At 48.9% G+C, this 18,212-nt stretch overlaps 1 pseudogene; it reads right to left on the bottom strand.

The window, feature by feature from the left end:
• Nucleotides 1-5,203: 5,203 nt before the first annotated feature.
• Nucleotides 5,204-15,669, bottom strand: LOC149354750 (uncharacterized; annotated as a pseudogene).
• Nucleotides 15,670-18,212: the final 2,543 nt, after the last annotated feature.

Raw genomic sequence — 18,212 nt, 5'->3', positions numbered from 1 at the left:
TTACCGCTAATGACCTGAACAACGTGGTGTGTCACCAGTCTTCACAAGGTCGCCAGTCTCGGAAAACACAAGTTGTGCATGTCGCACGGATGAAGCGCTGCCTCCCTCAGGCCTCTGACGACTGGCCCAGGGGCTTCGTCTGCAAGGGGGTATTGTCACGCGACGCTGAACAAGGAACAAAGCAGCGGGGGAAAGCTCGACATCTTCGTGCTGACGCACCAGGCTCATGTCGACTCATCCCCGTGAATAGACAGAAGCTGTAAGAATACATAGAATAATAACAAATAAAATAAAGAACCGTGTTCATGTCTGCGAAGTGATATGCAAAGAGAACCCACGCCGCCGACGGAGCCGATTAACGCTATCCCTTATACCCTTAAGGCGGAGCTTGTGCACCCCGAATTTTTTACATTACTCACGTGGCCTCAAACCATGTTTTACGCAACAGCCGTCATTCGGCTATTGAAATCGAAACAGAAGCAGCACGAAAAAAAATCCAAATATAAATAATTCAGGTTGCGTAAGAGAATTCCACGTCGTCTCTGTGTACTTTTGATTTACGAACTATTTCAAAGAAAATTTAGAACATTCCTCCAAGAACTTGGTGTCGGATCCACTAACAGAAGTGAAGTCAAAGACAAGCCACCTTTAATGTTTTTGAAGCGTCGACTGATATCAAGAAATTCGAACGGTGATCGTGTCGTTTCGCAAAACTGACGTAAGAATGAAGAAACTTCGACGTAAGAAAGATGACGTGGTGAGCGGGCGCAAGACTTGCACGTGCTGTGGCTCGACCTGTGGCTTCGACCGCATTGGAGGCGCAGAGAGAGTTCGAGAAGCCGCACACGTTACGCGCGCACGCACGCACGCACACGCACGCACGCACACAAACATGCACACGCACATACAAACACACACACACACCCACAAACGCACACACACACAAGCACCCATACGAACACACACAAACACACACGCGCACGCACAAACACGAACTCACAGGCACATACACACAAACACACGCACATGCGCGCGCTCTCGAGCGCACGCACGCACGCATTGAGTAAAGACGCACGGTAACGGTCTCACTGTGGGCGGACACCTGAAGCGCCTTAGTTATGAGTAGAGACCGGATTTTAGGCAAATGCCTATTTTTTTCAACGCTTCGTAGGCGCACCATTTTTGCATATGAGCACGAATTAGGTGTTGAAAACATGTTTAATACTCTTTTATGCGAAGCATATTAACGTAGGTTTCGGGCCTTCGCGCGACGCCCGGCGGTGGCCACCATTGACCCTGAAGTGGGGTCACGTGACATGACGTCACGTGATGTTGTCACACCGGCTGCAGATGGGGCCTCATATCGCGCCGTCGGACGTCGCCCGGCGGAGGCCTCCACGCTTCGGTTCGCGCCGTCGCGCGCGACGCGGCGGCGGCGCCACCATCGCTGCATCACGTGATATGTGACGTCACGCCAGGGATGAAGCGGCGCGCGCCCGCCGTCGCGTCAGTCTCTGTGCCCGCAACCGCGCTAGCGTCTTTGCGCCGGGCGTGCATGCGGTCAAGATGCCTCCAAACGCTAAGGACGTTAATAATAGGAATGCAAAACGAAGGCTTCGCATCCACTGGGCTTAACCTTGATAAGCCTCCAATTTTTTATAGTGCCTATAAATGCCTATTTGGGGTGTCAGTGCATATAAATGCCTATTTCCGATGTCGGTGCCTAAAAATGCCCTATTTTGCAGAAAAGGGGCCTGAAATACGCTGTGGTTTTCTTTCAGAGTCTGTTTGCTTTCGAATCCATTTCGGTTTTGAGTAGAACACACACGTGGCAACATTAGATGACCTCGTCAGTTGGCTGTGGTGAACACTGCACCTACGCCGGCTGTGTACACAATACCAACCTCGTCAGCCGAAAATATCGAAGCAACCTTTTTTCTATTTTCTGCCATTTTATCGTGGCAGCTTGTTGATGACTTTGGCTGTTAAAGGGGTGGTTGACCAGTGGCTCCACATTTCGGAAAGTATACGGAGTAAGTTATAGGTTCGTCTAAATAATTCCCAGTTGGTTCCAATTGAAACCAACTGTAAAATGTTCCATAAACCTGCTGGAAGCAGTTTAACGGATTAAAATTTTCACCTGGGTAACCTGCCTTATTTTCGTTCCTTGTGCCCCAGCCGCATGCCATCTTCATCAAATGGCATTTGGCGGTAATCTTGTTGGAGCAGGCCACACTAGACAGCTGGCAATCATGCGTGCATACGAAAACGCGTTCGTGCACTCAAACCACAGAGTAAATTGCTCAAACAATGTTTATTTAATGCTTGCATGAAGGCCACTCTTTCGGCCACTCTTCAGGACAACCTCCAAGGAGACCTCGAGTACTTGTGCTCTAACTTCACTTTTCTTGCGAGCACTATAAAAAAATGGAATGTGGGGGTGTAATGCTCACTTCCAACATGGGACTAATTGAGAATGTGCACCAACGAATCGCTGATCTTCCTCCCGAAGAAGTTGCCGAGAAAATCCGCGCTAAGTTGCAGTCCGTCTTGGACAAAAACGAGGGCTTCTCAGTCCTCAAGCAAATTTCAGGAGTACTTACCGGTGATCATTCTATGATACCGAACAGTGTAAAGCCCTCAAATGTTCCAAAGTAAAAGCTCGCTCCTGTAACATCCGTTGATGTTGAGCGTTCTTTTTCAGCATACAAGCTTGTTCTTACTGATAAGAGGCATAAATTTGAATCCATCAACCTGGAGATGGTGCTTGACTGCTACTGCTTCCATAGCTTTAACAGTGATTTCTAGATGAATTATGTTTATTTTACCATGGATCCTCGTGGATGTACGTAGGCCCGTGCAGAACTGATTCTTTTCGGCATATTCCGCATCAAGCAGCAATGTGTGTAACAATTTCTGGCATATCGTATTTATGGTTTCCAGACCCTTCTAATGGCAAGCACCATTTGATAGTCGCGTGGCTCCAGACACGTGAAGCGAACTATAAAACACTGTTTACACAAATGACAACATATTTATTAATGTTGAAGCATCGTGTATGCCTGCAATAAATAAGCACAATTCCTGTGTGAGCGAAGATTGAACTCATTTGTCAGATGCTTTGAATTGACAATGTTTCTATCAATTTCTAAATACATGGCCTCCTGTTAAGATGTTCATTGTTTCTACTTTTTTTTTATTCAAGAAAATTTAGACAACACAGTGCCTTGGTGCAAAGGGCAAAAGGCGAAAATCAATCCGCCTGGCTGGGCCCTAGGCACCACTCGAACACAACAGCAAGAGGCACATACATACACATACATAACTTTTGTACTCGACAAGCGAATTATTTGTTTCGAAGTATACCAAAGTGTTTAAAAGTATTGGTAACCGTCCTTTTTGGTCTGCTGAAGCATGTGTATAGTACGAAAAGTTGCGTGACAGCCTTAAAAAAACAGCTTCTAATGTTCGCACCTTGCTGAAGGTCCCAAATCATTCCTGCTGTGTTTTTGTTTTATTTTACGGCAGATATTGCGCGCTGAAGTTCGGAACTGCGTGCACTTTGATAAAAGTTTATAGTGCCTATTTTTCTCCGTTAGGTGCCTAAAATGCAATTTTAGCCGCCTCTTTATGGCGCCTAAAACGTGCTCTTTAGTGCCTAAAAATCCGGCCTCTAGTTATGAGAAAAAGGAGGAGAAGCAGAGAATTATTCTTATCCAGGAAGCATCAGCGGATTAATTTCGATTCAGGCTACAACGGGAACAGCGCATATAATTTACAGACTCGTTATACCTGTCCGGTTCTTCACTCTTGCAACCGGTTTACGTCCCTTTCAAGAGGCAGCCTTCCGCTACACTTTGCATCACCTTGAACGGTACGTCTTCATCAGTAATGACGATGTGTCCACCTGCTCGCTGGCTCCTAAACATGAGCCACCCGGCACGTAAATGACTGTGCGCAACAGGTATGACACACATGCAGCTGCGGTAACTCGCATGTGCGAACCTTTTTCAGACTGCAGGAGTGCTGAGTTCGCAAAGTTGTTTTGATGGTGGTGAGGCTACGTTGAAGATCCGCAAACGCTTCGCGAGATGGTGCGTATCGTGTCCGCATGTTTCCTTGCTTCTTTAATCCCAAAGAATGTCTTTGAAGAATTTTTTCTTCGGGTGCCGTTCACACGACGCCCGCCATGGCGAGGCGCAGTGTTGGTAACGGAAGCTGGCAATTCTATAGGCATACCGCTGCCGGCCTCTGGTGCGAATTCTCAGATACCGCCTCCCTAAAATTTAGCTCGAGTGCTAACTACAGCCGCCCGCAAAATTTGCACAAATGCTCACGCACTCGACTTGCACTGGCAGCGCACGCTAGCACCGCGAACGGCTTTGGCGCCGCGGCAGCCTGTGTACGCCGCGAGAAGCAGACGACGAGCGCAATCGAAGCGCGCTTTTGCTCCGGCCATCCCATTCGCACGGAGATAGCGTAATTTGAGAGAGCGGTGCGACCACTCTTCTCGCCGCACGCTGGTGCGCTTACCCCATGCTCGCGTTCCCTGAGGCGGTCGTGCGTTGACCACGAAAACGCAGTTGTCGCAGGCCTGTGTGCGATGCGCGCTTGGAAATTGCCGCACAGCAGCGCCGGCAAAGGACAAGGTAGCTTGCTGGTATAATATCTTCCTAAATTCGGAAGCAGACTTAGGACCGAGCTGAAGCATGTCGTCATAAGAGCGTTCGTTATGCAACACGCAGGTAATTTTTTTTTATTTGTGCAGTTGTATATGGCACCAAACATGAATTACTTTGCATTTGATCACAGCGGTCTATTTTAATGTTGCTATCCCTGTAAACGTAAGTTCAGAGCCTTAAATTATATGTAGAGATGAGAGTTCTGTCGGTTTTCCTGTGTAGCATTGGTATTTGATTTGAACTTTAATGCATCCAATAAACGTTTGCTTTCGCGCTTGTAGATATCAATCAATGCATTTTCCCTGTCGAATGTTGGACAGGGCCGTGGACAAGAGCGTGAATGCATAAGGTATTTCGGCGCATATAGACTGTACCGAGGCGAATTTAGACTTTTTTTTTCGCGCGCTGCAAGCAAAACTGCAGGACAAATAAAATTATTCGAAGATACATAGGATACACAATACTTTATTTACGGAGATTAAACCAGATCTATAATGTTTCTCACATAGTGTTAATTCATTCTAAACACGGAGCAGTTTCCTGTGGAGCGGCTTTACTGGCGAGCTTTTTGCGGTTGGCTGCCCTGTCTGCGACAGTAGCGCCTACGTTAGATAAGAGTGGACGCACGAACTTGCCGAACACCACAAACACTGTGCTTGCGGCGTGGTCCTCCCTTGCTTTGCAAACAAAAAGGGAGCATTGCTGGATTCTCGTAATAGCTGCAGCCAGCTGCTGCCGCACGTTGCTTTTTTTTTATATGCGGCAGGGCAATAAAAACATCGTTCTTAGTGGTCACAAGAACACTGACGAACTCTGATTTTGTTTAGGTTAATCCTCCCCTTGACTGTAGGCTAATGAGCCCCATCAGAAACGGACTATAGACCCATCCGACTGGTGCAGGGCAGGGCAGGGCAGAAGCTGCACCTTCTACGCCCTTCAGCAGCTCTCGCCACGAACCCTGCTATGTAAGCAATGCTGGCATTTGTGATGCTTGATGGCGGCCGCTGCAGTGAAATAGAAAATGCCCATATTAGTATCCCGACCTAGACAATCGGCAATGTATTGCAGAATATTCAAATCATGGGCATTGTTGCCACTCAGTGATTATAGCCTTAACATAAAGCAAAGTGGTCGCTTTTCGGTTGCACTTCGTGGGTTGAGTAGGCGAACGAGTGGGCGCTCACGAGGCATCGCTTTCAAGGTTGTGAAGAAAAAACACAGCGCGACGGCACGCAATTTATACGACATGTTGCATGGTGAAAGAATGTGTTGCCCCCATCACCTCCTAAAATTACCATAAAAGCTGCATGTACTGTATAACAACGTACCTAAACTTCTTCGTCACTTCAGGAAAGAGTCAGAAAAAACTGCCTGCGTATTGGAAGTCATTCAGCGTCGAAGCGCGCCAACAATGCTGGTGCACCGGCTGAAATTGCAGGCAGTGCCAGCCGGGCGAGCGCCGCTCAATGCTTGGGCTCTGACCGCCACCTCGCGGCGTTTTAGGGAGTTAGCAACATTTCACTCTTCTGCTGGGCTAGGCGCCGAATAGGACGGCCGGAGCAACGGCGCGCCGCCGTGGCCAACGTTTCTAGATAAAGACAGTTGGGAAACTTCGCCGGCGAGCCAGGGAGCAGAGCGGCCCCACGCGATCGCCGTCTAGGCGGTGGCGCTGCGGTCGCTTTAGGATGAGAGCGTCGTCTGCTACTCCCAGCTTGAGGAGCGGTCTGGGCATGGCCGACAGCCCTGCAAAACCACATATTACCCACCCGAGGAATATTATCAACATAAACTACGAGGAGGCGAGCGGTACGTCATGTTTCTCTGAACCGCGGAAAGAAGGGCTTCCAGTTTTTTTCCGATATTTACAGCCAAAAGCTCAACCTCGATGACACGTTTTGGCGGGCTGGTTGGTTAAGCATCGTGAATAAACAGCGTGAAGTAAGTCAGTAGCTGAGTCGGCCCTAAAGAAGAGAAAGTCAGAATCAGCTACACGGGACGGCCAGGAATCGGACAACAACCGCAAACGTGTCGCGGTGATTCCATATTTACATGGAATTTCACACTCCCTGAAAAAAGTGGGGAAAAAAGCAGGTGTCGATGTTGTGTTTTCCGCACCTGATCGTCTGGCTGGTTTGTGCCGATCTGTTAATGAGATCAAAGGAAAAGTGGCTAAGTGCACAACTAAGCACCAGTCGCGCTTCGTCCCTTGTGATAAGGTTGTTTATAACATCCCTAGCTCTGCCCTGTGGAGGGCAGTACGTTGGACAGACGGGACGACGTCTTAATAAAAGGCTGAGCGAACACAGCTATAAAGTCTCAAAAGTAGTTTCCGGTCACCTCGGCATTCATTGCCGGGATTGTGAATGGGCAAAGAAAGAGAAAAAACAGTGCGTACCGCTATATCATGAAACTAAGGTCATTGCCAAAAATCGGGAAAAAACTGCAAGGGAAATTATAGAGGCCTAAAACATATTGAAGCAGGGAAATGCATGTATCAGCACTCCTTCGCACTACTGCAAAAAGAGCTGTCACTCCTGGGGGCTGATAATCTCCGCTGATTTCTGGCGCGCTTCTGTTGCTGTTGTCATATATATATATTTTTTTTTGCACTTTGTATATCTTTCCCTCTCTGCCGACATCTATGTATTTATACATGTATAATCAGCAATAAACCCTCAGTTGTTAGTCAGCGCTGTGTTGTCCGTTCCCTTGTGTTTTGTGCGTCTTCGTTCGCGCTGTTTATTCAAGAAGACTCAACCTCGAGCATCCTTTACTCACGTACCCCAGACGCAGAGCGCACGCGGACTTCGCAATTCGTAGATGAGCGCGGCTAGAAGCAGCCGCCCCCGGCGCAGACGATGCCAGGCTCGAGCTAACGTTAATCATTCGCGCAGAAATCGTGGCCTCTGAGATCAAGCGCGATGGTAAAGTACCGATGCTTGAGCTGGTCACGGAGGCCATGGGAAAACAAACGCGGTACTCCCGCCACCTGAGAGATGGCGCTCGCATCTCTTTGAGATGAAATCGGCGACAGAAAGGGGCCGCATACTCGGAGCAAGTTTCCCAACTGTCTTTATCTAGAAACGTTGGCCGTGGCAGATCGCAAAACACACGACTCGACAATCGCGTGGCCCGCCCCGCTGCCCAGCGCTCCGACGCTTTTTGCTAACGAAAGTCCTCTGCACTATAAAATTATTGCCTACTGCAGTTTTTAAACGTACACGGTGAAGTGCGAGCTTCACTTTACCATGAACTAGAACTTGGGCTAAGCCATAAGTGTCGTCTGCCGACAGGGGCAGCGACTCTTGTGCTGACGGCAGACGACAATGTTCCAGTCGCGACGCTGCCTCCGTCACAGCCAGGTCTGCTGCGAAGATTCGCAATTTTCAAAGGCGATTCCTCGTTTGCGGCTTGCTAAAGGTAAGTTAAGTCGCCTTCTGGTGCAAGATATTCTCAATGCGCGAACGTCGACTGATACGTTCGGTCTTTAATGAAGGCGCTGTTGTCTTCAGTGAACTATTTCGCCTAGGTGAATCGGCAGTAATTTGAGAATTGGACATTGCGCGTCCCGCTAATCGGCGGTAGCACTCGACCACCATTGACTATGGTACCTCTATGCAACTGGTTTATCATTAACCCTGTTCCGGCCCCTACGGCAGTCAACACATCTGGCTTCAGGCCACAGCTCCCGCTTTTGTCACTACGCTTGCTTCTATAATAGCTCACTGCACTTCACAACATGGCGAACGTTCGAAAACTTCGTCTGCCATTTCTGCCAACACATGAATGCCAAAACCATATAAAAAATTATTGCGTATGAAACCTTTTTATTTATTTACTTCAGGAAAAATACCTCGCTATTGCGTCTCGTGGTTCTTGCTAAGCCTGTGTAAAAGGCAAGGAAAAAAAATTCAGGGGGCACTTTGGCTCTCTAAAGTGCTGCAAGGCGAAAGCGTTTCCTGGCCACTGTTTGTTTTTATTTACTTTTTGTCTTTCATATTTTTTTTAATTTTTTTGCTCCTTAACTTAATTTTATTGTTTTTATTTTTATTTTCACATCTTATTTTTATTTTGTTTTTATTTTTGTTCATTTTCTTATTTTTATTTTTATTTTCCTTTTCTTGACTTTACTCCCTCTATTTTATTTATGAAGCCCATGCATTCACTAGATGCGCCTTTATTCGTACTGGAACCTTGAGCCTTTTAAGCAGTGACGCCGAAAGGCGGACGAATCTGCCGACGCGTCTGTCGACACGGCTGCCGACGCGTCTGTCCACACGGCTGCCGACGCGTCTGTCGACACTCCTGCCGACGCGTCTGTCGACACTGCTGCAGACGCGTCTGTCGACACTTCTGCCGACGCGTCTGTCGACACTCCTGCCGACGCGTCTGCTAACGACAGTATGAGGCATTAAAGGCTTTCGCCTTAATATTATTGCCGTCTGCTCAGCCGTCATGCAACGCGAGCAACTCAGGTTTGGTAGCATTGCAGACGGCAAGTGTAGCTTTGCTATCCGAAGGCCGTCACGGCGTTTCGCTGTTTCAATAGGGACGTGTGCGTCAATCACTACTGTAGCGAGTGAGTTCACACCACAGATTTCCCCCTCCATTTATTTTCCTCTTGGAGAAAAATGTGAAACAACGAGCTGTGCTAGGTGCCCGTTATCAACAATCGGCAGTCGGTCGGCTTCTACAGCGACCGCCAACCGGCACTGTAAAGTCATACGCATTTACGCAACTTACTTTTCTTGCAAAATACATGTCAGGTTTTCAAAACCACGAAAAATGTATCTGAAATGTTGTCGGTATGCATTTAGTACTTTGGATTACCTTTTTTATGGGGCTTCTAAAACGCAACTAAGCATCTCGCTGACGCAATCCTTCGGTCGTTTCGTTTATCGGCCAAGGTCAAAAATTAGGGGATTGCGCGTAAGTCTGCTTAAGAGCGGAAATGCGAAGGCTTTTTCTTCCCAGCGCAAGTTAAAGAACCGCAGGTGGTCGAAATTTCCAGAGCCCTTCACTACGGCGCCTCTGATAGCCTGGGTCGCTTTGGGACGTTAAACCCCATAAAACGAAAGCAAACCAACATTTCCCTGTCCTCTCTTTATCCCTCCATTTCACTTTTTTTTTTGTTTTTGTTCACTATTCCTGTTTTATTTTTTTCTCGTGTTTTTCATATCTTCTTATCGGTTTCATTTTTGTTATTGCTTATTTTGTTTTTGTATGTTTTGTTTTTCTTCCTTTTGTTTTCATTTCTTTTTTGTTTTATTTCACTGATACTATATATATATATATATATATATATATATATTCTTTAATGTTGCTACTTTTCTTTAGTTTTTATTCTATTCTTTTGGATTGCCGACCAATTAGTGATGGTTAATTAGTGGCTAATTAGTGTTTTTTAGTGGTGTGGCCACTTTTTTTGTTCACGCAACCTGCGGACACCCACTCATAAGCCAAGAAATGCCTTCGCATTAAAAGTGCCACACGGCCTTTCGCTGCGGCAACTGCAACACGATCACTCCTGCTGGGGCACACATTCGCGACAGAACTGACATTTGCATCCAGCGTTCCGGCCAGTCGGTCGTCGCCAAAAGAGGCACTTTTGAAAGGGACGCAGCTTGGAACACGGGCAAAGGACTAATCTGTGTTCAGCTACGAAGTTCCTGCGGAAGCTGCTTACTCTTCCTTTTTGGCCGTAAGGCTACGCTTGGCTGAATGCTGATCAGTGCTTGTCCGTTATGTGAATGCGGTACGCCACCTGGGGGATTCCCTTTCACACAGGGAACCACGTTATACGATACCCCAACATATTGTACTGTACCATTCATACGCCACCATGTATTCACCACACCATTATGTACTATATAGTATAGCATACTATACAGCAACCGGTGCAATCCTATGCCATATCATACTATACTGTACCGTACCACTCCACACCATACCGTACGATTCAAAATCATAAAATACCAAACGCAATATGCCATCCTATAGACTGCCGTACCATGCTGTACTGTGCCATACCACACCATATATTATGAATTCACACCATACCATACCATGCCAAACGTAATATACCACATCATTCCACACCATAATACAGCATACCACCGCTTAAAATATCGCCCGTACCATTACGCACCATAACATTCACACCACACTATACTATAGCCTATTATAATATACGAAACCATAACCACTTGATTCCGTAGCGCATCATAACGTAATGCTATATGCATGGAATGGACCTGAATGGAACAACCCCCGTTGGTGATAACATCCCTTTTTGGATTTAAGATTTCGCCTTGTCCGCCGCCACTAGTGGGTGCAAGGCAGGACCGGTGCAACATTTTGCCGAACAAGTCGTGCACGATACAGCCGCGTCATATGTGTGTTTGAAGCCAGGGTTGACCAGCTTTCCTTAGGCGTTCAAGGCGAGTTGCGCCGCGTTCGAGTGAGGCTGCATTAGGCTGCTGTTGCCGAACAGTCGGGCGTCTCTCTTCCCCGGGGTGAAACGCGCGTTGGGTTGCAGCATCTGAAACTCGCGTAGCTTGCTGAAACGAGATTTTCTGGCTTTCTTTGCTTTCTTTTTCCCGTATACGGCAACTTTTTGAGCGATAGCTTGTGGGCGATTCCTCTGCGCGGGGACGCACAGGCAGTGACTCGAGGCAGGTCTTTGTATGAAAAGGTTTAATCTCACATCAGGGGGGCCGGTCGCCGTCTTGGCAGCTGGGTCAGGTGGTCCTTTGGCAGGGCTGGTCCAAGAGCGAGAGAGCGCGAGCCTTCCCGGTCGCGCCTTATAAAGGCTTTCTCCCAGCCTCGCTCCCCCCGCCCCACCACTCGGGAAGAAGGGGTCCGAGGCTACCCGCGGTGAGCGGCGCGAGATTTGACCTGCCCGCGAGCAGACCCTACAAGCTCTCGTCCTGTTCAGCTTGACTTTCGGTGTCAACGTCGCCGCGATTACGGGAGCAATTCTCGCCAAAGGGATGGAAAAACGTTTCAGGCTTGGAAAAGGCCTAGGCAAAGTGGTCGGCCGCCGCCCGGTCATTCCAGAATAGTTTTGGCGTTTGCCAAACGTGTGAACTCGGGCCAGAACTCGACTCCTCAGTGACACCAGAGGTGCAAGCAGCGTTCGAAGCAGCCTTCGCACCGCCAGCGCGTGCAGTAGTGCTGTGGCTGAGCTTCGAAATCGCTTTTGCCCGCGTGAGTGCTCATGCCTGACCTTCGCTCTTTCCACAGCCTCGTGTCCTTGCCCACCCGAGTGCACCGGGAGTTTCTGGCGACCCCAACCACGGTGAGATGTCTTCAGAAACGCCATTGAGGCGTACAGATGGCTACGGGTGTGGAGGCGAGCGCTCTAGCGAGACTGGCCGAAGCCATACAGTTGTGCCGATCCTAATTGACAGAGTATCAAAAACACACTCTACGTCACCGCGGAAGCAATGACTGGCGGGCGCTGCTGTATTTTGCAATGGAACATTTTGATCGTTGTAAACAGACCTAAATTAAGGTCTTATGGTGATAGTTAGTCTCGAGGGATTCCGGCTGTCGAACATGCGGTGCTGTCGGCGCTGAATTTGTGCCAGTGGCCCTGTGCAGACCCGGCCTTGCTCGAAGCGTTTCCTTTAGAGCGTTAGCTCTACTACTCGCGTTACTCAAGGTCGTGTGAGTATGCATTACAAGGTCATTGTCTAAAAATGGCGGCCACAGTGGTTAGCGCTCGGCTAAGGAAATTTGCATATCACGTCACCAACATCACCGCATGAATACTTAATCACGGGTCATGGGTTTTATCCACCAGTGACCAGGTGGTACATCACCAGGGTCCAGGGTGGTACCGTACCACGTGACCCAAACGGTTGCATAGCAGCGAGTTATACTGATAAGCAGCACCCAAGTGCCGCATTCCTTCATTTCCCTGAAAATCCTCAGTGCGCAAACAGCTAAATTGGACCACTGAGTGGTACCATTGATACACCGATCGGGAACCACCTATTTGGCGTAGAATATTCGGAGTGGTATCAAACGATTCAGCGCATTATGGAGCATAAAAATAATTGTCGAATCAATGCATAGCTTAATACAGGCCCTCGTACCGACGACCTTTGATCTCCAAAAGCATAATTTATTCGATATTCAGACGTCCATTACGACCAAACTACTTGACGTAAGACATTCGAGGCCGTGTCAAACGACCTGACTTCTTATGCTATATTGGCATCAAACTGGTTCGTTCTCGTTCAAAAAAAAAAAAAAAAAATACAGCCAGCGCTCGATCATACACTCCCTCAACTTCCAGTAATTTTTTCGTCCGTTCATCATCTGCTAAAAATACCGACCGACTATTTCAAGCACCTGGACTGCGAAGAGCAGAGGCGCAGCCGAGTCTGTGCATGCGTCTGAAAGGTTCTATGGCTCAATAACACCGCACCGAACCCGGAGTATAGAATGGTGAGGAAAGCGGTGCCTCTGTTAGGATCGCCGCCTGTGATGCGGAGGGCGCTAACGGAGCCTTGTCTGTCATCGTTTTTCCGTAAGCGGTGGTCGTGCCACACTTGCCAGGGTTTCGTGCCCTCGGTTCTCGACCAGGTATTTGAAGGAGTGGCCACAATTTGAGCCCTCAAAATAAATAGAAGGAATGCACCAAGATGGTCGTAATAGCGAAAATGCGCGTTTCGAGCCTCTTATTTCAGCAGCTTGGAAAAAACGCTACATCGCTTTGCGCTTGCGTTCTGGCTTCGTCGCCTAGATCGACATGCGAGGTACGGCCATGTAAAAAAGCAGCGTTCATTTGCAGCCGTGTTTTTGGGACTGAAAAGCACGCCACTTGCATGTAACGCGGTCTTGGGTTCGACAGAGTGCAGGTGCATGGCAGGACCGACGCAACGTTTTGCCGAACAGGTCATGCGTGTACAACCGCGTCATATGTGTGTTTGAAGCGAGCGCAATGTTCTCGGAACCTGCATAAGAGTACGCCGGCCCGCGGGGGTCCTGGGTGGTGCACAAGTACTGGTCCCGGAGCTTGAGCGCCAGTTGAGCTGTGTTGCCCTGAAAACTGTGTATTGCTCTTTGGAGGTGTTTTTTTAAGTTTCCGTGCGTGTTTGCGTTGGGTCAATTAGGGCGCGAAAGAGCCGCCACGTGTTCCGGCTTGACATGTGCCGCTTGCCGTATTGCATCGGGCCACCCAGTTGGAGTTGGCGAGTTAGGCCGCATACTCAGCCGCTCAATGAGTGAGCTCGGCGATGCGAGCTTTAAGTTTCCGGTTGTGCTTTTGCCGTCCGTCGGTGGAGGACGGCGAAAGCACAACCGAAAACTTAAAGCTCGCAGGGCTGGGTACCGTATCTAGCCTACCACATTCTCCAAAACAGCGTCTACACCGGGGACCTCGCGCACCGGCGTATCGTTGGGCTCCTCCTCACATGGGCCTTGAGGGACATGAGGCAGCTGACGCCGCCGCCCGCGCGCTCTCTCACCGGACATTCCCCACCGATCCCGACGATCAGGAACTCGAATTCACTCCCGCTTACTCCTTCAAAGACATTGTTTTACTTTATCAATCTGGCCACGGTCTTTATCCCCGCCCGTGTAAAGGTCTCTCAAAGGCGGAGGAGCGGCTTCTGCTTCGCCTGTACACTAATACTTTGCTGTGCACGACAGCTCTCGAACACTTGGACCCTTCTTTCTCGGGCAGCTGTCCGCACTGTGCGGAGAAGTCTTCAGACATCTATCACATGATGTGGGCCTGCCCCTTCAACCCTGCTATCCCCCCTCACCCCAACCCAACCCGGGAGGACTGGGAGGCGACCCTGCTCGGCTGCTCTGACCTGCAGGCCCAACGGGCCTTGGTGGCGGCCGACGCCACCAAGGCGGTGCCGGGCGGCGGCCGACGCCACTGGGGTCCCGAACAGGGGACCTCCACCTAGTACTTGTAAGGGCTGGCCCCCTCTGGGTCAGCTCATACATAACCTCCGGAAGTGTATGCGTACATAAATGTTTTCCACCACCACCACCACCACCCGCTTTTCTTAGGCGTTAACGACGAGTTGCGCCGCGTTCGAGTGGGTCTGCTTCAGCCTGCCGTTACCGAACAGTAGGGCGTCTCTGTGCCCCAGGGTGAAACACGCGTTGGGTTGCAGCATCTCAAACTCGCTTTGCTTGCTGCGACCAGGTTAGCTGGCTCTCGAATCACCCGGCTAACCATGGTGATGGTAGTAGCTCCGCCACGACGTAGGTTCTTGACCAGCTCGGGGCGCTCAGGAAAGCTCTCTTTTTCCCGTATGTGGCTAACTACTTTTTCAGCGACAGCTCTCGACCTGTTGAGCATGAGTTCCGACTCGACTTTCGGCGTCAACGAGCTATTCCGCGAAAGGGATGGAAAAGTGTTTTAGGTTTGGAGAATGCCTAGGCAAAGTTGTAGGCCGTCGCCCGGTCATTCCAGAATTATTGTAGCGTTCGCCAAGCGTCTGAACTCGGGCTAGAACTCGACTCCTCAGGGACGCCGGAGGTGTAAGCGCTTTTTGGCTCTGCACCACACGCCGGTGCCATTGCCGGGGGCAGATTTTCTATTTGTGCGACAAAGTTTTGGTGAGAAGCGCGAGCGACTGCAGTCTTTCTTCACAGTTAATGCCATTTGGGATCGTTAGAGCGATTCAATAGCTCGCAGGCTACAAAATGCCTGCTTCGCGTTGTCTCAGGCCCGCCGCTCACACTTCTGGCTATGTTGGCCCTGCAGGTTTTGCTTCGATGTCGCGCGCATTACGTGGCGTATTGATTTGTTTGTACTCGGACTCATTCGCGGGCTCGACTGGAAAGTTACGCCTCATGTTGTTTGAGCTGCGCCGTTTACTCTGCTCGCTGAGCAGATCTAGGTTTGACGATGCGCGCATTGCTGGACGTAATTGCTTCATTGCAGTTTCACTCATTCGCTCACGAACTCGACACCAAAGCGGTCATTCTCACTGTTGAAGCCCCCGTTTTTCATGATGCTCACGGTGCAGATCTAGATTTCATGCTGCGCGCACTGCTGACGGTATTTGTTCTGGCAGGGTTGATGCCAAAATCTCTCGTTACTGTGCGAGGAGCTGTAACGGCAGCTATCGCTCGAATACTTCAAATCAGCGTGGGTAATATTAGTGAATGCAAGCGACGACCTCCGTTAAGCATAGCTGTAGACATTTTCTCCTTGTGTTCTCATGTTTCGCTTCAAACAAATTCCTAAAGTAACCATCGTGTATGCTTCAAACGGGACTGAGTAAATTCGAGTTTCAGTTTTTCTGCGCTTGGCGTGTTTCTTTTTTTTTTTGCATGCTACTTCGACCGAAAGCGATGATGTGCGGCAGTCCAGGCTGCTGCGCGTTATGCATGGCAATTGCACGAGGGAAGACAATGTCTTCTAATAAGTCATTATGCATATGCTGACCGAAGATGACAATCACCTCAAACAGCCTTCTAGTGAGTCGTGCAGCGCTCTATCTGCGTGCGAAGCAGCGGCTAAAAGCCTTTTTTGATTGCTGTTAATCAACACAAACAATTAACCCTACATTAAAGTTCTTGTCACAAGCATCTACAGTGCGCAACTAAGGCACCACAGTCACCTATTTACGAACAAACATTGTGTGACTACCGTCACGGATCCTTTTAGAGTTAGCCTGCGATGTGTCCGAGGTATAGTAACTCCGAAACTGTCCGCAAGCTTTCCGCAACTAAAAAAAATATTAAAATTGAAACGAGTAGGCACCTACGCACTGAATAGCACAACCCATTGCACGAGCAAGCGCGCCTTTTAGAAAAGAATATATTACGGCAGCATTACACCGCCATCCGTTCATATGAAACGTAGGCCGCACGTCTAGTCGTATGCCGCTACACTTTCTTTTGGCGGAGTTGAAGTTCAATAATTTTCCGAAACACGCCGGTCGAAATATAACACTCCGAGGATATTCACTAATGTGCCGCGAGCTCGCTCGCGCACGCCGCTTCCACCATGTGCACCGAAATCAAAACGATCGCAGTACGAAAACTTCCGATAAAGCAGTGCAACGTACGTAGCAGTATACGAGGTGGTCACGCGACCAACGGGCACCTTTCAAACGCCACGAGTTTTGTGCCTGGCTGTTTCTGCATTGACAGTCTTTGTTATGGCATGCGTGTATGAGATATGGTAGTAAGGTGCCTTGTTATCCACGGAAAAGACGGGGAGGGGGTGATATAATGACGTCATTCGAATTTCATTTCAATATGATTATTTTAGTACTTCGTTATTGCGCAATGCCATCGCTTTGTCTGGAGTCTGTCAGTAGGACCGGCGGATGATAAGCTTGGAACAAAATCGAACGCGAACTGTGTCATAACGGCCGTACATTCATTGCATCCGTCCGCAGCTCACAAAATAGTCCATAGAAAAGTGACGTGATTGTCCTCGCTTTTCACCTGCATACACGATTAGACATCTTCATTCATATATAAAGTAGCACTCTGTTAATAAAAATCGCAACCGGGCGCACTCTGATCAATTAAAACTCAATCTTTTGCAGCTTGTTTCCTGCGCAAGTCCTAAACAAATCACCGACAATCCCTGGGTCATTCTTACCTGTAGTGATAAAGGGAGAAGACCGTGTCTAGTTCCTGTCATTGACCCATGTGCTGTACAACAGTATTCGTTTATATCACTGATATGAAATTCAGGCCAGAGCGCACGTCGACCGCCTACTGCTCCGCTTTCACGCCGGCCGTTTTCAAAAGCCCGACAGCGAGCTCTTTCTTGTCTCTCTGTTATTCATCTACACCTTCAAGAAACGAAAGCCTAACTCATGCGAGGTGGCCGCCATCCACAAACGAGCGCGAACTTGTACTGCATTTTAAAACAAGCGTGATTCCACTAACGCTCCCCACTGGGGGAGTATCAGAGAAGGAACTCAACGTGAGTGGCGTAGAACGGGATGCAGGCAGGCGTTGAGCGCACAGCGTTTATATACGATTGTGTTCGGCATGCATTCATGTTATCAGAAAGTAAATGTGCAGTAACTTTCTGATTTTTATTTGTCCTCCGTAAACCAGTAAGCGCGTTTGAGCGAGCGATCTGGGTACAGATCCCGCGTTCCACTGTCCGCCCAGCGGATCGTCTCTTTCAGCCCGCAGCGCGTCTTTCGTTTCAACAGCCATTTTAATCTCGCGTCGAAAGGACGGATTTAGTATTTTGACTGACATTTCACGCACGGCCGAGGCAATGTAGAGGACGCATGGTTGGACCGCACCCACGTGCGCTCGGTACCAATGTGTCGCAGCTTACCATGAGTGCGACACTATCTGGCAGAAAGAAAAACTTAGGGGACACTTAAGTTGACCTTAAGGGTATGACGTTGTAGCTTTAATGGTTTCCTGCCGTTTCTTAGGGTTCCCCTGGCGCATCTTTTCGCACACATTGACACGCTTGCTGCCACCACGTGCTGCTTTATTACGCATCGATAATTAGCGTCATTCATACTGGTGACGCTAATTATCGCCCTGATTAGCTCAATGTAGCTG

The sequence above is a fragment of the Amblyomma mixtum genome, chromosome 3 (assembly GCF_055824585.1).
Source record: "Amblyomma mixtum isolate Tamu chromosome 3, ASM5582458v1, whole genome shotgun sequence".
Taxonomy (NCBI): domain Eukaryota; kingdom Metazoa; phylum Arthropoda; class Arachnida; order Ixodida; family Ixodidae; genus Amblyomma; species Amblyomma mixtum.
Note: the sequence above shows the minus strand (reverse complement) of the source record. Positions and strands in the feature narration are given on the sequence as shown.